This window comes from Colobus angolensis, unplaced genomic scaffold (genome assembly GCF_000951035.1).
Source record: "Colobus angolensis palliatus isolate OR3802 unplaced genomic scaffold, Cang.pa_1.0 Scaffold217, whole genome shotgun sequence".
In the NCBI taxonomy this organism is placed as follows: Eukaryota; Metazoa; Chordata; class Mammalia; order Primates; family Cercopithecidae; genus Colobus; species Colobus angolensis.
In genome coordinates this window covers 1514769-1540825 of record NW_012115344.1, presented here as the reverse complement: position 1 = coordinate 1540825, position 26057 = coordinate 1514769, and positions in this window count along the sequence as shown.

Here is a 26057-nt window from a genome sequence, read left to right as displayed (position 1 = left end):
CTGAGTATTTCACTAATACATTTGCGTGAATTTCACTGGCAGATATACTTGTCATAAGTGCTGATTACTTTCCAGAAGGATAAAATTTGGGATCAAGAAGCTCAAGTTATATACCCTGATCCATCTACTAACTCTGCTATTAACTCTGTACCACTGGGTAAGTCATTTAATATTTTGGATCTTTGCTACTCTGTAATAACAGTATAATACACTTATCCACTACCTTACAATGAACAATGGACAATGAATGTGAAAGTGCTTTGTAATAGGTAAAGTAATATAAATGGCACTTGATGATGCTATAATCACATTGGGGATCCTTCATTTAGTAGACATTATTATATTAGTTACAATATATATAAACATGTATAAATACATACAGTCACAAAATTGTTTAATATTTGCTATTCTAGAATAGAGTTTAAGGGAGTTCTAGCCCCTAGCGTTGGCATTCTGGAAGCATTGGTCCAACTGAAAGGAAATTGTTGAAGGTAAATCGAAAACATCAAGGTCAAATCAAGAACTCTCCCTTGCCCCACCCCAAATTTAAATAGATTAAAGACAGAGTGAAAAATCTAACTTGATGTCTATGACAGTACCTAAGAGGGATCTAGATTGAATACAGCAGATAGGAAACATACACGAAAAATACAGAAAAGACATACTTGGGGCGTGAGGTAGAGAACCAGACTGATTCAGGGGATCTTTCTGAGCGCAATCATCAAAGGCTGAAGACAGGCTCAGCCCTGGCAGGACTAAAGCATGAGGGGCGAACCACAGCTAGAAAAATGAACCATGGAACCATCCTCTTCTTACTCAGTTTTCAGAGGAAGAGGGCAGTCTTGGTGGGCAAGACTAGGTCAGAAGCATATTAGCTAGCAGGAGCCAGAGGCTATACCACTTAACACTTCCACATCTTCACAGAGATGGTGTGATACAATAGAGACAGTAGGGCTTTGAAGCCAGTTGCTTGAATCTCAAATTTTCTCCTTTTATTAGTTGTGTGATGGTAATTTTCTCTAAACTTCATCTCTTCATCTATAAGATACTGTAAAGAAATTGCCTAATACAAGGTTGGACAAGTAGATGGCAATAAATAAATATTAGTTCTTCTTAAGACAATCTGCATCTGGTTTTAAGACAGCAAAATATTATTTCCAACCTAATTTGCTGGTTTGGTGAAAATTCCTCAGATTTTGTTAGACTGGTGTGTCATTTTTGAGCAGACTTCAGGTGACTGGCTGAGCATTGTGTGTAGTTGGGAAGAATTAGATGGAATAAGAACATTTAGATTTTTTAAAAGCTTATGGTTTTTGTTCTTAATTATAGTTTGAGCAAGACCAATTTATTGTTCTTAGGTAAGTACACCTATTGAAAAATGTGTTAATTTATACATATCAATTGCAACATATCAAATTCCATTCACACATTTTACATGTTGGCTTTGCTACAGCAGCCATTTCCTGGATTTGATATAAATTGAAAATTTGAAAGCGTAGTGTGAGTGTTTGTGTTATGTAATAATTTTCCATCTGTTAACTTAGAATTATATACATAGATCTTTGCATTTTTCTTTCCTGTCTCCTAGACATGAACTATAAATAGACTTATTAGGATTAACTTCTGTATTTATTTCCTGCAATTTTTGACGTTTATTTCCTTTTTTTGGTAGTATTCCTTTAAATTCCATAAACTTCATTATCAAGTTAAAATTATTATTTTCTTAAAAGCATCTCTGTGTGATATTTTTATGTTTTGGAGTACACATGTTTTTATATATATTGAATAGAGTATTAATTTTCACTCTATATTAATCAGACTGAATTGTTTTAGTTGAAGACAATAATTCTTTCTTCTTTAAACAGGTTGGAAGTTACTAGGGAACATTACATGGTTCGTAGAATCACTGGGAGAACTGGAGAAACAGACTCTAAGTGTTTAGGAGCGATAACAGAACTTCATTTCTGAACTGGCCTGATTTGGTTGCTGCTGCCACCATTGACTTCAAAACAATTCCAGCACACAACAAAAATCAATGCCTGGCTTCCTGTTCTCAGGAGCTCAGTTCTAAATCAAAGTCTCAGGAGATTCATCTGATTGATGGAATTTAAGGCACATGTCTGCACTCTACCTATAAAAGAGCCTGGGAAAGACTTTTTCTTCAAATTTTAACTTAGGGAGGTGGAATTCAAAATATAGAAATCTATCAAAATGCGTGAGGTATTCAAAATTTTAGGAAAGCCTTGGATGGCATTAGTCCACTGCATTTTACACAGTCTTCTCAAGAATAGTGGAGACTATTGTTTTAAAAGTTTATTCAAAGGCTGACAAAAATTGTATTTACATCATTTTATTTCCATTTTTTATGAGTCACATAAACACTCTTTCTCTCCATGGCTAGAAGGTCCTAATGTAATGTCCATAATTGAATTTCTCATCCTTGCACACTCCACCTCCATGTATATACTGTCCCCTAGTGCATATGCTGCCCCCTATCATTGCTTTTTATCTTAGTAAATGCTATCATTATTCACTGAGAGGCAGCCTTGCTATCTATCTTTCTCTTTCATCTTTCTTCCCTACCTAATCACAAAGTCTTACAGATTCTGATTTTGAAATATGTTTCTAATGTACCCACCACACTGGGCATCTGCACTGTCATAGCTGTAGCCCAATGAACATCATATTTTCCTAGATTACTGCAGTAATTTCTTAATTTATTTCCATGATTTTACCTCATGTTATTTGTTGAGATCCCCTTTCACCAAAGAAGATGAGTTCCTCCTTTACATACTTAGATGGCAACCCATGTATTTCCTACAGAACTTATCACAATTACATTTTTACATTTGTAATTTATTAACTATTGTTGTAAGTTTTAATATGTCCATGTTTCCCACTGAATTATAAACTCTCTGAAGGCAGGGACTGCAACTGTGCAGTGACAGGTTCCTTATGTATAATGCAGAAACTTAATAAATATTGGTTTAAAGAATGTATGAATGGGCTTAGCATTATGTACCGACCTTGGAAGATTATATAAGTTTTTTCAGGGATTTCTTTCTATGGCTTAGAAGACTCTAAATAATCTTTGCCCAGTGGTTGACCTTTGGGGGAATGAAACCATTTTTAAATTTGAATATCAATCCTCAAGGCAGTAACCAATGAAATAAAATAAAATACTGTAAAATAAAAGTGTGTTCATTCCAGCTGGACCAATGCATGCCCTTTTTTCATAAATGGGCCTCCATGACTATTTAACCAGAGTTAATGACAATGGAAGTTTTATTCACTTTTTGGAATTTATATTTTGAATATCAGCTATGTACTAGGTAGGCAGAATGTTCAAAACTTGGGATGTAAATATGATTTAAACATCTTGAATTGCTCAAAATATTGTGGAAGAAATAGTTTTTACAACCTCTCTGTTAGATTATCTAACAAATAATCTATTTCTAATGGAGAAGAAATAAAATACTTAATGGAATTATTAATTTTGCTACCAGACTGAAGACCAGAGAAGGATCATCTTGAAGAATAACCATAATTTCACCAGGAAAAGTATTTTTAAAAAGGCATTTCAGAAAGTGATAATAGGAGAAGTGAAAGTGTAAATTTCCAATGAATGAAGATGGTTGTGTCTCCTGATCAATAACCAGTGAAATTAAACAACAACAAAAAAAAGAGCAGATATACAGATATTCCTCAGGCTAGATAAGGATAAATGGCTTGCCCACTCCATATTGAAGTGTTGTTCTACAGAGACTGCTCTTCACCTACTGAAAACTGGTCCTGTGCTGTTCTTTAGATCACTTAGTGTTCATAGTTTTGTACTTCTCTGTTCATTCTTGTTGACTCCACCACCTTTGTGATACTCTACAGAAACTGTAATATGGTTGGCCAAGGAGAAGATAGCATTTGCAGTCATTAAACATAAGTTTCCTACTTCCTACCAAGGCCCACCATTCCCTCTCATCCCTACCACACACAACTTCTTCAGGAGCACACATTGTAAATCTCATTCCTATCAAGGCCAGAATAATATGAACTCAAGTTTTTAACCTTGTTTCCTTTTCTTCTCAAATCATTCACTAGCACTTATAACAAGAGGGACACTGAATATAGAGTCAGATAAACCCAAGTAGAACTCCTAGCTTGGCTACTTGTGGCTTTAGGAATGTTACTTCTCTATTAGATGGTTTCTGCAACTAGAAAATGATGAAAGGAATACTTCCTTACAGTGTTGGCCACCTGATCATATGGAGCAGCACAAGCAAAAGTGCACATAAAGGGCTGACAATATATGTTCGTTATTTTCATATATAATTATGGCAACTCTATTGTAACCTAAGTAGTATATATGGTAGGCTATACTGTCCCAAAACTATTGCTACTAACCATTATGTTAAGACGATCTCAATAGTGCTTTAACAGTTCACATTACTTCAGTATTCTTAAGTCTACCTGACATGTGAAATCCAGGGTGCTATGGAGAAAGCCCCCACAACCAGCTGTAGGTCTCTGAAAATAATTTATTTTCCAATCTGCAACTCTAAGGATGGAGATGGGGTGAACTTTATATTTCTCCACTGGGCCACAAGTGTGTTTCCTGTGAGATAGATGCTCAATATCTGTCAATGAATGACATTTATATGCACATCTTCTTCCTTACACAACCCTAAGCAAATGCCTTATGGTGTGGCTGTGAATTAAATAACGTACCAACTCTCCCCAATAAAACGAAAACAAAGAAAGTTGTGTTTGCCCTCATCAGTACACCTATGCAAGCAAATTCCTCTTCCTTCTTCTCTTGTACTCTCACTCTCCCCCATCCTCCCCTTTTCCATTTATGAGGAATGAAAGCAAAGCAAGATCCTGCCCATGTTTTTTGAGTTTATTGTTCTGACTGCTAGGCATCTGTGTCCTACTGCTCCTGTGTAGAAACCATTAAGCTTTTCTTCCATTTGCTTCAAGATGCTTTAAGAGTCATGTTAGTAGGATGTAATTAGAAAAGACAAGAACATCAGGGAAAATGCTAGACAATTACTAGGAGACCCAGGGTAAAAACAAGATTGAGACAAACTAGTTTATATGAAAAGAAATTCTGATTACCACCATAGTTATTATTGGTATTTAACATTTATTGAGCACTAACATGGAGTTACACACTATACAGAACATAGAATTAAACTTTTTTTTTTCTAGCCAGGAATTCACATTTAAAAAGCTGTGAGATTCTTCCAAAGTTGCTAGTCTCAAATGATACTCTCCTGTGAGAAAGGATGGAGGCTTCTAATCCTATGTAGTTCTGATGAGGAAATAAATAAGATAATAAACATGAAAATTAGAATTGCTTATAGTGAGCGCTCAATACAAATTAGTTACTCATAGGAGGAAGGTAGGCTTAATAATTCCTAATAGTATTAACTCAATTGAAGCTGTTGGCCTGCTTGAGGATGTTGCTTTCCCATATATAAAGTTGAACTCTTCAAATTGTGCCTTGCTGTTATAAAATCTCTGCAAACTACTGTAATTCAGTTTTTCTTGAGAAAGTGTTTAGACATTTTTATAGCATTTGAATATTATCAAATGTAAATATTTAATCCTGGGTAGGTCAAATAATATCATAAGTCCTTCAAAGGCAAAAATTTGTCTTTTACATATGTGTAGATCTCATTCCTGAAAGAGTTCCCGTTAAATAATAGGTGATGAAAGAGTGAATTAAAGAAGAAATGAATTGGCCGGGTGCAGTGACTCATGCCTGTACTACCAGCACTTTGGGAGGCTGTGGTGGGTGGATCACGAGATCAAGAGATGGAGACTCTCCTGGCAAACATGGTAAAACCCTGTCTCTACTAAAATTACAAAAATTAGCTGGGTGTGGTGGTGCACACCTGTAGTCCTAGCTACTCTAGAGACTGAGGCAGGAGAATCACTGGAACCCAGGAGGCCGAGGTTGCAGTGAGGTGAGATTGCGCCACTGCCCTCCAGCCTGGAAACAAAGCAAGATTCCATCAAAAAGAAAAAAAAAAAAGAAAGAAAGAAAGAGAGAGGAGGGAGGGAGGAAGGAAGGAAGGAAGGAAGGAAGGAAGGAAGGAAGGAAGGAAGGAAGGAAGGAAGGAAGGAAGGGAGGGAGGAAGGAAAAGAAAATAAAGACAATAAAAATATTTAGAAATTAAACTACAAAAAAACATGAGTTTTGCATTTTCTATAAAGAAAGCTACTTGTAGGAAAAAAAGCCCTTTAGTCAGCCTCATCAAGCTGTGACTGTGCGTGCCACGAAACACAACCAATATTTTCATGTGGTGATGAGATAACATGTAAAAGCCAAGAAACATCTAATGTATGTTTGCTATTAGCCCAACTCTTGTTAAGTCCAGTTAATTCACATTTATTTGGTTACTTAGGAATGAGCTTATTCTTCTAAGTGCATTTTCAGACAAATAAAAATTACTCTTTTGAGTGCTGAAACTATTTTGGATAGATATCTTTCCAAAATATGTATACACCGCTTTTCTTTCTGAAGTAGAGCATAATCTGTTAAGTTTTAATCTGTACATTCTGGGAATCATGCTGGAAAATTGGAGCAGATTTAGAAAATAACTTTCCGCAAGCTTCACAGTCCAGGACATAGATCCTGAGCCTGTTGCCTTCCATCATGCAACAAGACATCTGAGAATTCAAAATTCCAATCTGGTTTTTCAGGTGGTTTTAAAGGATGCTTTCCTAGGTAGGAAGATATAATATATTTTATTTAATAAGTGGTTTTAAAAACTTGGATATATTCAAAATTAAGTGAAACTCTTGAATGCTACTCTTTCTTAGTTCTGCAGAGTATATTCTGTTGGGTATGACTGCATAAGTTTACGACAACCATCGTTACGAAAGGCACACCTTAGGAAAAACAGTTTAACAGGGTGAAATAATGAAGATTTGCCTTTATGCCTGTTTGTTTGCTTGTTCTAGGCCAGACTTAAATATCTGTGATTGCTATTCACATAAAAACAGGATAAAGTGACTTTTTTCTCTGCTCATGCATAAAAAGAAAAGAGATGGCTCTTATTTCCTCAACTAATTGAGTGAATGGAACTGGATGTCTCCACCAGTGTTTGTAACATGATTTACCCTGAGCTTTGCCTCCTCCATTTTCTTCCCACACTCACTGGTAGTCATAGTCAAATGTAAATGGGTAAATGTAGACTTAGCCAAGAGGCGTATTTCTCCCAGTTGGTGACTTGCTTTAATTATGTCTGCTCTTTAAACTGTCCCTAAGATTCCAACTTAGGCCAAGCAATCCACTACTGCAATCATTAGCCCCTCCCAATATGAGTTTGTCCCCTCAATCTGGGCCTGACTTCTTTTCCTTTCTGAAGCTGAGCCATGGCCTGAAATTTATCTTTTGCAAATTGGCAACTTGCAAACAAACTCTAGTTGCCTCCTTTACTATTCAACAACATATTCTTGGATTATTATTTGCCCATGATGTAATATGAAAGAATAGAAATTATACTTCTCTAAATACAATTTGTTAGAGATTAAACAGTTTAAATGAACTATAAACACTTAGAAAGGGAATTGGAAAAACAATTCTCACAGAAAATGAAAAATGTGTGAAAATTATTTTTATTGCATTAGTTTCCCCTGCTGCTGTATTTTGAATACTTGCCAAATTGTGTGGATAATTAGCATGGTTTCAAAGGCAAATATATTGATTAGTTTGTATGTGAGAAATTAATTTATTTTGTATGGCTTATTTCTTCTTGCATTCTTACATAAAGTAAACATAGCCCAACTGACTAAAATATTGCTGCATGTTCTACCACAGGGTGACCCTAAATTCACAGAGTCATAGATTATGCTTAACTTTTTAACCCATAGCTAATTAATAGCTGTGACAGGCTTACATGGAAGCCTGCCTTAAAGCAGAGAAGTCTAGGTTGTTGACATGAAAGAAAAGCTGTATTAATAAAAGAAAAATATTGGCCTTTGATACAAGTAGAACATGTATGCGGTTTTTGTTCCCCTTACTTTGACAAATGTAGAAGTATTATTGCTGATTCAAGATCCACAGCTATAATTACTGCCAAGATCATTCAGAAGTCCCAAAGGTTGCTGCTGGTTCTCACATTATTGCATTGGGCTCATTTGTGAATGCCTCAGGTGAACTGTTTTAGTCTTCCTTCAGTGGAACTACTAGACCAAGTTCTGCAGGGCACTATATGGTATACTTTCCCATGACTGATTCTCAGTAAAGCCTAGTGAATATGGTAAAACAAGTCCTGAGCGCTCCTGAGCATAGTAAAATAGACCCTGAGTGCTCTTACGGCACTTGGGTCCATATCTTGATCGCTTTTGGTTTGTTTGGCCACAGGTTTCCACTGAGCCATCAAAATGAGCTTTAAGGTGGGGAATTCTATTTCAGGGTCAGCCATGTGATTCTTAACTGGAAGACTGCAGAAGGCAAGAATGTCCTTGCATTCCCTATGTCTTCTGCTCCAGACACTTCTACAGTTTGACCTAGAAGTTAAGAAAACATAAAACAAAAGTTGTACAAGAATGGAACTTGAAAGACAAAAAGGATGATTGTGTCATCATCAGAAGTAACACATTCTGATTTAGGCATTGATGTGAGATTCAAGGGTCAGTGCCACTTATTGGATATAACAGTGTTGGAGTCAGGCAGACTTGTGTTTGGATCCTGGCTCTGCTCACTGCCAGCTGGCTGACCTTGGCCAAAACACTTAACATTTCTGCACCTTTGTATCTTTGGTATGCACAACAAAATGTATATAAAAACACTAACCAGACAAATTTATTGTAGGGTTAAATAAAATAAGGACCAGCACTTAGAATAGCTTAGATACTCAGCAAGCAGAAGTTAGTTTTCTCCATTAATATAATGGTAGTATTAATAATAAAGTTAAAATAAACCCCTATCAAAATTTAAATAAATTTATTCCCCCAAAATCTGAAAATGTTGTTCAAATGGCTACAAAGTAAAGAATATCTATTATATTTCTGATAGAAACATCATATTTCAAAGCTTACAGGTAGACTCATGGGAAAGTAATCCACTTAGGGACTTGGTTTAGCCAAAAAGTCATTTCTGGGGATATTTTAATCTTTTAAGTCATTAATCATCTCTTCAGACAGGAAGCTTCTTGGACATTTATTACCTTAAGGGACATGTTTTGCTTATTCTGACAATTTGAGGCAGTTTAGTGAACAATGAAATTTTAGAAATTGTGAATATAATAAAATATACCTGGACTGGAGATTCAGTGAATAACCTTTAACAAAAATCTGGGCAACAGCTTGCTAACCAAGTTTGAAATACTGTCAGAGAACAGGGGACACAAGCTTTGGGTTTTACTTACTTTGTGACTCAGCCAACTGCATTATTTGTGATTCTCACGAGAATGAGTATATGACATGAATGTGACCTTTACTTGCTATACATTTGACAAAGTCTTCATTGTGGTCTTTTTTTTTTTTTCTTCAGTGATTATATATCTTCCATCTCCTTTCCCCTTCAGAGTCCTCTATCCAGGAATACTTTTCATTCCTGTTTCTAGCTGCATCAACTTTTCTCTTCCACTATCATCTCTGAAAGCCTATGATACTGTGCTGCCAGCAAATTCCTGAAACTGGGATTTGAGACTTATTATTCCATGGTGATATCTCAACTTTCATCTGGCAATAGTTTATTGCATTGAAATACAGAAGCCAGAATATTAACTAATGTTTATACCCTAACTCCACACAGATTTACCTTTGGTATCTCCACATTTTGTAAGTACACAGAGGAATAAATGATAAAATCAGAGCTATCTTGCTAATACTGATATGGGAGGGAGGACGGAAGTGCTAGGTAGAGAAAGGCAGGTCTCTCGTTAGGGCTTCACCCCCTGGACCTGTGTCCATGGACCTAGGTAAGGACAGGCACTCCTGCATTCGTGCCCGTATGTTGCATTTTCCAAGACCACGCTGACCCTCCATGCCCCCATCCTGTGCGTATAAAAACCCTGAGACCCTAGCGAACAGAGACACAAGTGGCTGGACGTCGAGAGGACGTCGAGGGGAGCATGCCGGCAGAAAAACACACCAACAGACGTTGGCAGGAAGGGAGGTCATCGACCAGTGGAACAACGCGGAGTTTGGCCAGGGCAGCTGGGAGAACAGCCTGGCTGTTGAGTGGCCCAACTCCAGGGGAAACCACTTTCCCACTTCCTCCTCTTCTAGCTCCCCCATTTGTTGAGAGCTACCTCTACTCAAGGAAACCTTGCATTCATTCTCCAGGTGTGACTGAGTTCTTCTGGTACACCAAGGCAAGAATCCCAGGATACAGAAAGCCCTCTGTTTTTGTGATAAGGCAGAGGTTCTAATTGAGCTAACACAAGCTGCCTATGGACAGCTAAAGTAAAAGAGCATCCTGTAACACACGCCCACTGGGGCTTCAGGAGCTGTAAACATTCAATCCTCTACACAGCCATGGGGTTGGAGCCCCACAACCTGTCCATCTGCATGTTCCCAATAGGGATTTGAGCAGCAGGGCACCAAAGAAGTGAGCCACACCCCCATCGCACGCCCTGCGAGGGGGATAGGGGAACATTTTCCATTTCAATACTGTCTCAAGGAGTTGATAGTTGAAAGGACGATATAGAATAGTGAAAGTATTACTTTAGTAAATCACAAAATATATGCCTGACATTTATTTCCATGCAACACATTTATCAATATATTTCTAATAAGGCAAAACTCTAGGGCATTATAGCATCTCTAGGCTCATTTTTGGAATGGCTGCCTTGATTTTGGTTGATTGTTAGAATTCTTAGTAACAAAGCACAAAGTTGCTGAATTACTTCCCTGTGGTCACATAGAACAAGGCAGGAGGTATTAGGAATAGAATTTGAGGACTCTTGATATTTAAGTTCTTGCAGTAACTATTAAGCACATATCCCCTTTATTAACTAATCAGAAGGCATATCTGGTGTCATTAAGTAAACCGTATGTTTATCAGGCAGAAAATGTGCAGCACAATTTCTTTCCTTTTGCTGTCAGCGAGTGCAGTGTTACAATTTTGGAACAGAAAACATTTGAAATGCCGTGAGGCTTTTGCAGATACATCAGGCTTGGAGCCCTGGAGAGGAAACTGCTACAGTTAAATGAGTTTACTAACCAGTACAAGCTGACATTTCACCCCCCTGCCTTCTGGCACATCCTATGGAAATAAGAATCAATCTGGACATGCAAATAATTTTAGAATATGTATATTATTGTAATTGATTTTATAATGCTGTCACCTATTTCCCATTCAACTCATCCTGTTTAGTAAAAATAAAGTAATATGTGGCCACAATGCTATGAGAAGCCACTGATTACAGGGTATAGTAACAATAATACCCCAGTTAGACTCTGGTGGTTTGTTAGAACATGGAACACCCTCAGCTTTGCTTTGAGCTATTAATTAACCAACCAGTCATTAACTGCTGCTAACAATTGATTTGGAAGGAATTATTGCTTAAATAGCAGGAGGTATTTAAGAGGAAAATAAATTAAAACAAAGAACTGCTTGATACTGAGAAAAAAAATAAGAGTTCTTGAAATATAGAGAATAGCTTCAAGGGCTCTGTAATTATCAAGTGATAAACAATTCTTTAGAAACATATTTCTTTATTTTATTTTATTTTTCTAGAAATAGAGACAGTGTGTCTTATAATCAAGGACCCAACTGTCTTTGAATGATCCAAAATGAAATGATGCTATCAGAAGAATAACTGAAGTAGTAAATTGCTGTTTTAGTATGTTACCACAAACATTTACATAGATAACAATTATACTCTCTTGGCAACGTATTATGGAAATTTAGTTTGCAAATAAAATTTTTGAGTGAACAAAACAAAACAACAAAGTATCTATTGTTGTGAGCTGAATAACATGGTGCATTTAATGCATGATTTCAAAGCCAAGATTTTTACCTTCAATCTGTCTGTCCTTGGGATGGTTTACGTTAAGGCCATAGCCTCTCTTATGATTCTCCTCATTACCTTGAGAATAGGGTTTTCAGGAGTTACTGGTTTTGATGTAAAGCAGAAAAAGGAAAACTAATAGTGTACCAAAGGAAATAAAGAAAATCTGTCGTTTTTAAGTGAATTATTTTCCCTTATACTAAAGTCAGTTTAGGAATTACCACGCCAATTATCCCAATAATTTTTTTTAAGCAAAACCAAGTTTACCTGCCTTGAATTTCAATTAAATTTATTGAGCATTCGCTGTATATGAGGAACAGAGGTAGCCTTTCTCTCTGTCTGAATTGCTAATGGACCAAGATTTTTTGAGCAATTTTAATCTGAATGTTAAAGGTCAGAGATCCCCAAACTGTAAGATACTTGCTTTGTCCAGTCATTATATGTATAAAAAAATCTTCTGAAATTTAATATAGTCTAATTTGTCTTAGGACTTTAAGTGGTTAATCTTTATGATATCTTCTTAAAGCTGTAAAGCTGTAAGTGATGATTTTGGTGGAGGGTATCCTTTCTTAGAAGTATTTTGAAAATTTGGCAGGGGTTGATTCTTATGTTTCATGGTACGGGGAGGGGTCTTCTGACATTTAGCAGACAGGGAGCTAGGGATATACATATAATGTAATTTTCGAACATTTAATACATACCAATTTTCTTAGGAATGCAAACACTATGAAAACTAAAAATGAATTGTTCTTTGTTTTGTTAGGAAATGTACCAAGAATGATTTATAATTTTGTAAATGCACATCACTGACAATGATGCTATTTATGGTATTAGAGCTGCTAATATATACACCTGTGTCAACTTGCATTTGTAGCTGTTACAGTCAAATATGTGTAGGCAGTCTTCATTTTGCATGGCATCATGTTAACTGAAACCTGTGCATATTGAAGTTGTGTGTCCTTGCTTTGCACAATTCTGATATACTCAGTTTCAGTTAACACAGTACCATACAAAGTGAGCACTACTTGGAATGAAAGAGATTTGCAAATTTGAGATTTCCTTAACAAATTGACCTAAAAATAAACATTATTCAATAAATAAACAGAAAAACAATCCAGGAATATCACTACACGTAGTTAATAAAGTCTGTTTAAAATATAATCAATAAGGTCTGTTTCAAAAATTCTTTTTTTCTCTCATAAACTCTTAAATATGGAAGTCAGTAGGTGATAAATGTTGTGAAAGTTATGTTGAAATAATTTATTTATTTATGTTTTGCATGCATCTTGATTTAACCTGACTTCTTATATTCCTTTTTTTTTTTTCCAATCTACCATTAATTTCTAGTTGCCTATTGAAGGATATTGCATCCAGGGTTGTGATAATTAATTTTATGTGTCAGCTTGGAGGATATTTTTGGACTAAATTAACATTAAACTTGGTGAACATTGGGCAAATCAGATTGCCCTTCATAGTGTGGATGGGCCTCATACAATCAGTTGAAAGCCTGAATAGAACAAATGTCTGTCTTCCCAAGCAAGAGAAAATTCTCCAGAAGACTGTCTTTGAACTTTATCAGCAGCATTGGCTCTCCTGGGTCTCCAGTCTGCTGTCACACACTGCAGATTTGGACTTGCCAGCCTTCTTAATCACGTGAGCCAATTGCTTTTAATAAATCTCTTTTATTATGCACACATACAACACACACACACACACACCCTATTGGTTCTGTTAGTCTGAGGAACCCCCTGACTAATACACAGTTTTTTTGTTTTTTTAATAAACATACAGTAGAGTTGGTGTCTTTTGTGTATGTGTGTGTGTATAGCAGTATGAGTTTTAGCATGTGTGTAGACACAGAACAGTTCCAAGATACAGAGTAGTTCCATTGCTCCAAAAATCCTTCTCAGGTTGTCCCTCAGGGAAGTCACACACTTCACTCCTGAGTCCTGGCAATGAGTGATCTATTTTCTGTTAAGGTCAGTATAGGCTTTGTCTTTTTTAAGAATGCCATGTAACTTGGATCATACAGTATATAACTTTTTGACATTGTCTTCTTTTACTCAGGATTATGCCTTTGGGATTCAATTAAGTTGTTGCATGTATCAATAATTTGTACCTTTTATTACTGAGTGATAATCCACTATATGCCCAAAGGCTTTTTATATACAAGATATTTCTTCATGCATTGTCATATGTTGGGATTTTTAAAGTAAGAGATATCTTTTCTTTGATGCAGTTTTTACTATACATAACATGATGCATAGAATAAATCATTTTGATGTAAGTGTTATAAGAAAGGCTCAGCTAATTTCTAAAAATATACTTCTGCATTATTACTTGCTTTTTAATTACTTAATTAAATTTTTATTGACTACTTTAATTAAGGTTTTTTTTCTTTATCATGATAACAAATCTACTGTGTTATTAAATACCCTGTCATTGATTCTAATTCCAGTAGCCTCTTGGACTTCTGCACTTACATTTTCTTGTACTTTTATAAAATTACATTGATGCCTTCAGATATAGTCTTGTCTGTCCATTTACATGTTGAAATGCACGTTATTTTATTATAACATTGAAACCATATTACCTTATCAATATAGTTGATATCTCATTTTTATACTAATTAGGATGTTGTTTTAAATTTTTAGAAAGTTAAACTTATTGGTGCATAACATGTATGAATTTCATTTCAACGTATAAATAACTAATTTTTCTAGATGTAGGACATTAGGATAATTCTGAGAACATTGCTTAAGTCTTATGCCTATAGCTACTTAAGTATTTCTTGTTTTTCCTTCTCTAGAGACATTAGAACCTACTACTTCAGCTAGATGACCTCTCACATACCTTTGTATTCAAAGAATTTAGAACATCTATTTAAAGGTGTGAATGTGGGTTTTTCACTCATGGTCTATCAGTCAGCTGAGGCAGAGTAATGTTGCAACAATTAACAGCCCCTAAATCTTCATAGCTTTCAGTAACAAAAGTTTATGTCATGCTCTTATTACCTGACCATTGTGGGTCAGCACAATGCCCCATCAGAGTGCTCTTCCGGGGGGAACCCAACTGCATGGATGAAGGCCTGGAATATAATAGGTGTTTAGAGAGTATTGACTACAGTGGTCAAAAGGAGGTAGAAAAGGGAGCAAATAATTTTTTGAGAAATATTGCTGTGGGAACATGTGAAATCAGCTTTTAAGTTTAATATTTTTTTCAGCATATCTAACAAATGTACCTGTTGATAATTTTATTATCTAACATTTAAAAATGTTATCATGCCTTATATTTGCATATTTCTGATAACTTCTCTTACCTGGTATACTATTCCACCAATCTCCCACACCTTACTCAAAATTTAAAAGTCCTACAAAGGACTTTGCCATGAAAATGAACAATAATGGTAAGAACAATTGGCAATATTTGTTGAGTGTTTGCTCTGTGCTAAATACTGTCCTAAGTACTTTATAGGCATTAACTCATTTAAACATCACAACAAATCTAAGAGCACAGTATTGTCATTTATCCTCAAATTTGTTAATTAAGAAACTGAGGCATAAAGAAAACAAAATGATTATTATTTTAGATGATGCATTTGGATATTTAGAAACCTAAAGGAACAAACTTAAAGATAATAGAATTAATAAAATAACCATGGTGTCAGGAAAATACCATAGTAGATAAGAGTATTGAGAAAGATTTACCACCTTCCCTCTGTATAGGCTCTTTAAGAATCTATTAAACCATAACCTCAACCTCATGACCTCAAACAACCAGGCCAAGGAAGCACACCTGGTCTGATGTCAAATAGAACACCTATTTTGAGAATTGAAGCCAAGAAACATGGAGACTATGTCAATTTGTGATTGGAGTGAGGACCATGTCAAGCCACTGGAACAACCTCAAACCAAATCCAACCACATGCTGGACAGTCTGGACAGTCTCATGACGAGCAGAAACTATGGGAAGCAGAGAAAGTCAACTGTTAGAGAAACAGAAGAGAAAATTGAACTGACATTTAGCCTGAGATATAATTAAAAGGAGCTACTCAATTCAAGAATGTGGGGCAAAACATTCCAGGAAGAGTGACAGCAATTGCAGAGGTTCTCAGACAGAGCACACTTGGTAGGTTGAAGACACAGAAAGAAGGACAGAGAGGAGGAGCAGAGTGAGGTCAGGGAACATAATTCTGGATGAGATCAGAGAGCTAGCAGCCAAACCCAGAGCAGGCTGGTGGGGCCCTGTGAGAGGCCTGGATTCCTTCATTGGGAAGCCCAGCCCAGCTCAGTTCTGTATCCCTTTGAAGCTGTTCCTACTGGCTTTGTTGAATGAAATCTCACCTTCTTTGAAACTTTCATAGCATATACCTCTAGCAATTGGCATACAAAGTCTGAATCACAGATTTTTTTTTTAGTGCTTTATTTTCCTGAGGATGTTAGGTCTTAGAAATCAGGGGTCATGACTCCTTGTACTCTCTACAAACAGTAGTGAGTTGGTATTAACTTGGTGTCAGTAAATATTTGTTGGCTCAAAAAGGGGATAATTATCAAGTATTCCTAGTCAGTGTCCAAATTTCCTTACTGCAATCTCTCCATGAACATTTTAAACCCATGTTATATGGCATAAAATTGTTAACTGAGGCTTCCCTTTATGAAGTTGGCTTCTCAGTGAACTTCATGACTGTAGATTAATAAAACTTTTGTTATGGGATTGTATGTTTGAGAGGCTGGAAAATGGGGAGCACCATATTGTAAATCCAGGCAAACAGGGGTTGTGCTTAATGGTTTATACACAGTTCTTATTTAATCTTCAAACAACCCTGAGAAATCACAACTACTGTGTGGGAAAATCAGTCACCCAGTCAGGCTTGTTGAGCCCTGAGCCCATGTGCTTCACCACCAGGCTAAAGTTGCTCAGTTTGCCCTGATGAAAGAAGGTGATTTTCCTTTTCTTTTGTGCTCAGGCCTACTTACACATCCAGCACCTTCACTCTGGTGCAGGCTATACTTTACAGATGGGTGAGATTCTCATTTTACTCTAATATTTATGAAGCCAAATGATTCAAACTTTGTAAAAAATGAAATTAAACAGCAATCTTGCTCTTCTTGTAGCACCTTCCTGTTCTACATTTTTTTCTGATATTGACTAAGAAATTTTAATACACTCAGCTGTGCTTAGTGCTTACAATTGAACTACATATCACCAAAGCAAACTGTTTCATGAGACTGTATTTACAAGAAAAGACATGGAAAATTGTGTGTATTTTTCTACTTCAGAAGAAAAATTTTCCATAAGATCTTCTGAAATCTTTGACAACAGCCATTATTTGGTTTTTGTGTATAGCTGAGGTTCACATTAAATATTTGAATGTTTGATAATAACTGGATAAGTAATTATTGTTATCCAAATGGGTAGATCATAATGTGTAAACCTATCTTTTGTCTTTGAAAATGGTAAGCAGGGCCAGGTGCGGTGGTTCACGCCTGTAATCCTAGCACTTTGGGAGGACGAGATGGGTGGATCACCTGAGGTCAGGAATTTGAGACCAGCCTGGCCAACATGGTGAAACCCCGTCTCTACTAAAAATACAAAAATTACCCGGGTGTAATCCCAGCAGCTGCTTGGGAGGCTGAGGCATGAGAATCGCTTGTATATGGGAGGTGGAGGTTGTAGTGAGCCGAGATTGTGCCACTACATTCCAACCTGGGTGACAGAGTGAGAGACTCCATCTAAAAGAAAAAAAGAGAGAGAGAGAGAGAGAGAGAAAAGAAAATGGTAAGCAGGATCTACAAGAATACTCTAGGTATAAAGTAACAGTTCATTTTATGAACAAGAACAATATGTCAACCGAGACTGTATTTTACAAGCTTCCCCAAGTTAGAAACAACCCCATCAGATTGCATATATGATTTAACTATGATTTCTTATCTATGATTATCTTATCTAACTTAACTATGATTTCCAATGGAAGTTGTGGTTTGGAAATCTTTCCTTCAGCCTAGGAGAACCTTCAGGGTGTTATGTTCTTGGCCCAGGGCTTGGCTTTGTGGCTGTTGTTGGCTGCAGATGGTCCTTGGGAAAGTTTTACGTCTCTGCTTCTCATGTAGGCTTACCCACACTATAATAATTATGTGAAGCCTGAGGCTGAAAACATCAGTTTTAGCCAATAAAAGGTAAATAAAAGAATCCTTTTTATGTTATAATATGCATTAATATATGATGAAATAGAAAGCAAAAGTGGCACCAATTTTTAAATATAAATATTAGTGCAAATGCAATTGTTTTTGCCATTATTTTTAATGGCAAATATAACAACCTAATACAACAAAGGCTTTCCAACAAAAGTCACATTTAGAATGCCTAGGATCAGGTTCCAATTACCTCTGCCATTTATGAAGCAATTGACCTTACTGTTTAAGACCCAGCCTTAAGCAGACTTCCATGGTTTGAATCCTAGCTTTGTTCCTTCTTGACTGTGTGGCTGTGCGCAAATTAGTTAACCCCATTGTGTCTCTAGGAAGGTGTCTCAGTTCCCTTTTCTGTAAAATGGGGCTCACACTAGTCATGCTTGCCCCCTAAACTTGTTATGGGGATTATGTGAATTAATATGTGTAAAGTGCTGAGAGCTCTTCTGGCATATAGTAAGTGCTATATAAGTGTTTGCTAAATAAATTAAATTAACTTAAATTGGGACCACAGTAGTAAATTTTGAGAAAATTTAATTTCTGCTACCATAGGAGTACTGACTGAGAATAGCAGAAAGATGCCCAAGACCCTCTTTTGCTTGCTCCTGTTTTGCTTTCCTTTCTCTCCCTCACCTGGGGAACTTATCTGTAACTATATTTATACCATCACCCTCACCAAGCACTTGAACCCATCTTTTGATTTCAAATTCTTTGTTCTTTCAATTGTACCATATACTCCAAAAGATACAAATGTGTCTCAGTTTGCTTCTCAAACTTTCACGTGTCTATGAATCACCTAGGAATGTTGCTAAAATATAGTTTCTGATTCCATAAATCCGGACTAAGGCTGCACATTCTGCATTTCCAACAAGCTGCCAGGTGATGCTCTTGCTGCTGGTTCCAGGGTCACACTTGAATAGCAATGCCCTAGTATATCTCACCATCTTTGCATATATATATATATATATATAGTTGGCACCAATTTAAATATGTGCTTCTACTTTGAGCTTCAGGCCCTTATAGGTCACCACACATTACTGTGGCTCTCTACTCTTTAATGTCTCATGAGTATGAGGAAATTGGCCAGAACATAACAGTGACATTTTACATGCCCACCCATCTGCTCCTTTTCTGTTACACACTGCTGGGAAGTGAGCAGAGAGTTTCTAAAACCTTGTCCCCAAGTTAATATGCTCCATGAAAATTTGGCCATAGAATCTTCAGAGAATTTGTGCTCCAAAGTTGCAGGCAGAGAACCTTTCCTGGACCCAGAAGCAGATGGCAGTCCTGTGGGTGGTGCCCCTGAGGGGTGGGGAAAGTATGATTCTCTGACAGTCACATAGAGGGGTTGCCAACCTGAGGCAGGGCTCTCAGCAGGAGTAGAGATGGGTTGGGCTCAAGAGGAGAGATGGAGCAGAATCTCCTTCCATGTGCTGCGCCAGCAGTTTTGGGCTCTGCGCTGGGCTGAGTTATTAACACAATCCAAGGAGAAATGTACACAGAGATTTTCCCAGTGGGATACTCACAGGAACACTCTTTCCAACCTCTCCACCGTCTTCCAGAGTTCTGTGAGAACACATCAACAATGCTATGAGGTTAATGAACCCATAAAATTATCATTAGTTTTTCAGCTTTTAAAATTATGTGCAATAATTGGCTCTTTGGATGCTTGTCAAGGGACCAGTTGCCAAAACCTTCTTCCCAGGAAAAGTTTTATTCTTCCCAGGAAAAATTTGAAATCTCACCTTCAAAATAATAGTTGTCCTTCAATACTTTAAAAATGTGAATATTACAGGGTAACATTACAATATACCCCTTTGTAAGAAAAGTAGATATATAAAAATAGAATACAGATTCAAAAAACATGTATCAGGAGATTATGTACCTTCTATGCACTGGGAAAACTATACTGAACCTAATATAATATTTTCCTTCTTTGGAGACTTCCTGGGCCTGTCCAGAATAGCTGAACTTCATGTATACTGTCAGGCTATGTGGGTAGGTGCCCCAGGATAACAGGCAACTATGTCCAGCAAGTGCCATCTGCTGCTCTTGGCAGTGACCAGCCTGCAGATTGAAGTCCTTCTGCAAAACCTCATCTCCCAGAGCTCACCAGCAGGGAGTTGGCACAGGTGACTCTGTCAAAACGTTCTTTCCTGTGCGCTGTGTTCTGAACAAGTTCTGGGAAAATTTAATTCATACATTACCATTTTTTGACCACTCTCTCTGATTATTGTTATGGCTTTAAAATAATCTCAAATGACATCCAAAGTGCAAGAGGTCATGCCCAAAAGAGGCCAGAGAAAGTCACAAACAAAACTCCTTTGCCACATTGTAAGACTAGCTTAGGAGTTAGGGTTTTCTCCTTCCTGCATTCTTTTCTTGGGCCCATATTCTCTCCCCTTTAATTCTCTTCACTCTGACCCTTTCCCCTTTGAACACGATAGTCCTCCACCAGATGACCCACATAACCACTGAATCATTCACCAGTGGGACAGCTTTTCATTGAACTCCTCAGGGCCTTAGGTTTGGTGTTTATAAAATGGGGATAATATAATAATCTTGCAGGATGATGTCAGTGAAACCATTTTAAAAATAAATGGTCATATATTAACTTCTTCCACAATTATTTGATTAGGAAACAGAAAACAGAAAAGCTCTCCAAAGAACTCTAGTGATTCTGAAAATTTCTAAGAGAAGTTGGGGTTCTCTAAAATGCTGAAGCTATCAACATCCTTTCATTGGATTACACATATTCTGGAATAATTATATTTTCTTTGATTTGTTCCCTTCCTACTTCCCTCCTTTTCTGCCTGACTTTTCTCTTTTATGTCTCTCTTCTTCTCTTTTCTCCATTTTTCCTAACTATTTCTCTCCCCAGTCTCCTGTTTCTCTTTCTCTACAGAAAGAAAACACAGAGAAGATCTTGCTTGGTTTGGAACACTATTTCTCAATGGGTGAATGAGTTAAGTGTAGACTGAGATCATCTAAAACAGTAATAGTTTATACCCCTACTATGGTGGTCGTTAGTGCAACTTGCCAAGAATTTCTGGTGCTCTGCGTTCTGGGGATACGGTAGGATTGCACTCCCTAGGCCTCTATGGTTGGCTGTGTGACTAGTTCTGACCGACAGCTATGAGCAGATGAGATGTATGCTACTTCTGGGCAGGAACATCTGATTGTTTCCATGAAACCCTCCAGAACTGTATCTCCCTGGACCGGCAACTAGAAATGTTTGAGATGATACCTGTTCTATCAGCCCGGGCCCATGATTAATTACAAAAACAGAGGTCTTAAGAGACACCTAAGAAATATAGATCATGAGTGAGAAATAAACTTCAGTTACTTTAGGGCCCTGAGATTTTAAGAATTAGTTTTTACCACGGTAGAAGTTAACCTGATTCGACTGATGCATTTACAAAACTGTGAGCTTCTCTAGGGAAGAGAAGAAAGGAAAGAAAACTGTTACTATTCTGTGAGGTACTTTCATAACAACAATTGTTATGAATAACAAAATGATATTCTTCATTCTTGACCCAAAGGATTCAAGCTATAGTTTTCAATAGCTTTTGTTTGTTTGTTTGTTTGTTTGTTGTATAATACAGCCTTTAGCATTTTTTAACATAATTTTTTTTTAACACAGAGGTAACTAAGATCATGAGCAACACTTTCAAGTTGAAGACCTAGGTCAGTAAACATAAACTCTCATGGTAAGAATCTAAATCTTAACAGAGAATTTGAAGGAAAACAGTCACCATTTTATTTATCTACTGTATTCATTTTTCAAATATTTATTGAGCACCTACTTGGTCAGGTGTTATGTTATGTAGTAGAAAAATAGTAACCAATTTAGAGAAGTACTTTACTGTGCTTCGAGCTGTTTTCCACATATTACCTAATTTTATCTCATAATAACAAAATGTTTGCTCTATTTCAAAGATAAGGAAGCTGAGACACAAGGAATTAAGTAATTTGTCAAACCGACTCAGGTGGGCAGTAAAAAAAACTGGGACATAACCCCTATTTTCACACTGAAATCTGTGTTAAGTATTTCACTGTTACAAAAAAAAGACCACTGGGGCAAAGAAGAAAATGGGAATGTGATTATAAAATGTATCATTATTTGCATACTAGTAAAAAGGAATTTTTGATGGTGAGTATATGGAAGACTTATTTTGTGGACCCCTGAAATTGTAGACAACCATAAAAGTCCCTGAAAGTAGTCAATGACCAAAAAACATTAAAAGCAACACTGTTCCACAATTATATAGCAATTATATAGCATAGCAAAGAGATACCAGAATTCCACTTTTTCGCATTATATTTTCCATGAATTCCAGCACTGATAAAGAAATAGTATCACATTTTCTTTCTTTATTTGTACTTATAAAATTAAATAAATAAAATAATGTGAAAGGCAAGCCAAAAATTTTATTTGAAATTTTTTCCATGTTTTATTGATGTCAGTCCTTGAGAAGGGGTTCTTGAGTCTATTTTCTCTTTCATAGAATTATTGAATAATGAAGATGGAAAAGAACATAAGAATTAATTTCTTTAGGTAAACTTATTTAATTGGTTCAAATAAATTTTGTTTAGGGTGTGTACACTGACACCTAGAGAAAGAAGCTATTGAGTCAATGATGGGCCTGGGGCTAGAACTCAGGCCTTCAGATTTGCTCTCATCACTTGTGAGTCCATTTGAAGAAAAATGCTTCCTCCACCCTTTAATTTTTATTCAAATGGCACAAGAATAAATTTTAAAAAACTTTATTACACTTGTATCAAATTAGAATATGTGATAATTTAGGTATCTGGACCATTTATAAAAGTGATATATTTGGAGTAGAGAAATAAGACTGCTGAACTGTAACATCAGCACAGCAGAAATTATACAACAATAACAAAACTCTCTGCTCTGTGTCTTCAGTTGCTGTCTATCTACTTAATATATACACCAAAGTCCTTCTCTGTAAATATCAATAAATAAAAATTAATTTACACATAAAATTTGCATTGCAATGTGATTGACATGCTTACGTTTATTCTCCCTTTTTACAAGCCAACAACACAGGAACTAATCTGGCATTGTGGAAGGAACTGAGAGCCAGGCCAAGAGTCAGGAGACCTGAAATTCATGTCTATTTCAACTCATTTAGTTGCTTGTTGTGAGACCTTGGGCGAGTCACTTTACTTCTCAGAAACTTGGCTCCCTTGTTTTAAAGGTGAGGATACTGCACTCCATTCTCTAAGATGCCTCCAAGTTCTAACACTCTCTGATGGCCTATCAGTTCAAGCTCCTGGCAGGGTACAGAATTTTATTCGGATGGTTCAAATAAAGAGACTGCAATGAGGGGACAACTTTCAGAATTTTGAGCAAACAAATGATGAAGAGGTGCTCAGGAACTAGCATAGTGGGATGCTTTTGTTAACCCTAGATTTGAAGGAGGAGGTGAGGAAACAGAGTCATTAGAGCCCAAGGAGTGCTGAGACTCTGACTGAGGCTTCACCTGGGGGGCTGTAGTCAGAGACGTGTATGGAGGGATGGAACTGCTGCCAGAGGTAAAGCCTCAAAACAGGGAGGAGTCAGGGAAGAAATATTCTGGCCTCTCTCTTCTCCAGTCTTCCAGTGCCCTTTCACTGCCAAACCCAACCAGTTCTCTTCCCTTCCCATGGAGTTTATACGACAATTTTATGTATCTCTTTCATACCATTTTGTTCATAATTCAGGCACCATTTCTAAAAACCATTACAAAACCAACATATTAAAAAATCATTCCCCTTCAAAGGAAAAGAAATGAAAGACATTATTGAAATTTAGGTATAATAATGTGCCAAAATAATGACATATTGGTCAATGATGACCATTACACAATGGTGGTACTATAAGATTACAATACTATATTTTTACTGTACCTTTTGTATGTTTAGCTGTATTTAGAAACACAAATACTTGTCACTGTTTTACAATCACCTACCGTATTCAGTACAGTAACATTCTGTACAGGTTGCTAACCTAGGAGCAATAGGCTATTACCATATAGCTTAGGTGAGTTACCATAGGCTATACCATCTAGGTTTGTGTAAGTATGGACTATGATGTACTAATAACACTTAGTGATGCATTCTCAGAATGAATCCACATCATTAAGTGACACATGATTGTAATTGTAAAAACAGCAGTGGTGGGTACTGTTTATTCTAATCAGGTTATGAGTTTGTCAGGTTTCACATGTAATCTGGAACTGGAATGTAGCTGTGTCAAATGTTGGATTGTGTGTTTTGTGCACACCAGTAGATGACATGCATAAACACCGTGCAACACAGCACTCATCTGCCTGGGATCCTTTGGACTGAAAGGTCCCTGCAGGGAGCATCTCTCTGGTGCCAACAGACAGGTTTTGCAGAGAATTGCATTTATTTCTTCCTTTGATTCAACTCCCTGCAGAGGTTTTTCCAGAACACAATGTCACTATTTCCAGGTCAGACAAGATTTTCCTGCCAAGCAGGGTGCCATGAAGAAAACCTCTCTTAGAGTGTGAGCCAAAAGAAATCAAAGTGGAAACAGAAATGCCAGAGGACTAGAGACTAAATGACAGGAGTCTCCATAGTCATCATTAGCATCAATGTTTCACATGCAGTGGCTTTATTCAAGCCCACACAAAATACCGGAGTCATTGTCAGTAACGTGAGGACTAAAACAGAACAAACGTCACCTTGTCCCTGCATCAGCTCCAGAAAGGTACACACAGTGGGAATTACTCCTTTGTTGCATGCTTTTGGAGGGGGCTATTACTGAGCTGTGGAGACTGAAATGGAATTTGTTCACAGGGTAAAGCGTGAGTATCTGCTTGTAATAGGCACGTTAAGTTGGCCTTTAGAACCAGGAAATTGAGTCTATCTCTGATATCCCTCAGAGGTGAAAGGCACACAGCTTTTCATATGTAAATCTCATGATTTAACTTGTGCTTCATAGATACCACTTAACTCAGGCTTGGGGCTTCTAATTCTCAGGAGAACTAGCGGTGTTTGCGGCCTCCACAGTCAGTAAGCTAGATATACTTGTTCCTGTTCTTACACAGCATGGCTATTGTCCTTTGAGGGAGGAAGGAAGAATAATATACTTCGTGTTTATATTTTTAAAATTGCTGCAGTTTTGAAAAATTCTACTGTGAAACATGTACTGAATTATTTAAATATTTTTTTCCCTGCTTCCCTGAGCAATTGTCAATAGCTGACTGCCCTGGAGGTGAACCATTCCATCAAAGAACAGTTGTGAAAATATGTAAATCTGTAGTTTTAAATGAGGATACTCTAATTCCAACTGTAAGACTAATAAGCAGGCAGTCATACAGCTCAGCATCTACCTGAAAAGTGCAAACTTATATTCTAGAATGTTCTCTATTTCTGTCCCTTTAGTCTTCTCCTTCGACTTCCCCATCCTGCCCCACATGTTTTCTTCAACTCTCTCTCCCCATATGGCTTCTGCTTTGTCCTTTGCTCTGAGTGCTTTTCTCCAATCTTCCCCTCATCTAAATACTACTCATTTGAAGACTCAGTTCAAGCTCCTTCACATTCATGAAAATTTTCCTGACCACTGCAAACCATTGAATGTCTGAATTCTGTTTTGACTTTTAGTCAAATATGTTAGTAGTACTAACATATTCTCTAATAATTTCAGGTGCTATTACATTATTTCCTTAAGCAGATGGCAAGCTGCATGATGCCTAGGGATGTGACTATATTATTTTTGTATATACTATAAGAAGTAGCCCAGTGCAAGGCATAGTAAGTGATGTTAATTACTCACTAGTTATTTTTCATTCCTATAATATTTTATTTTCAGAATTTTCACATGGTTCCAGACTATTTCTTCATAGTATCATTGTATTATTTACCTACA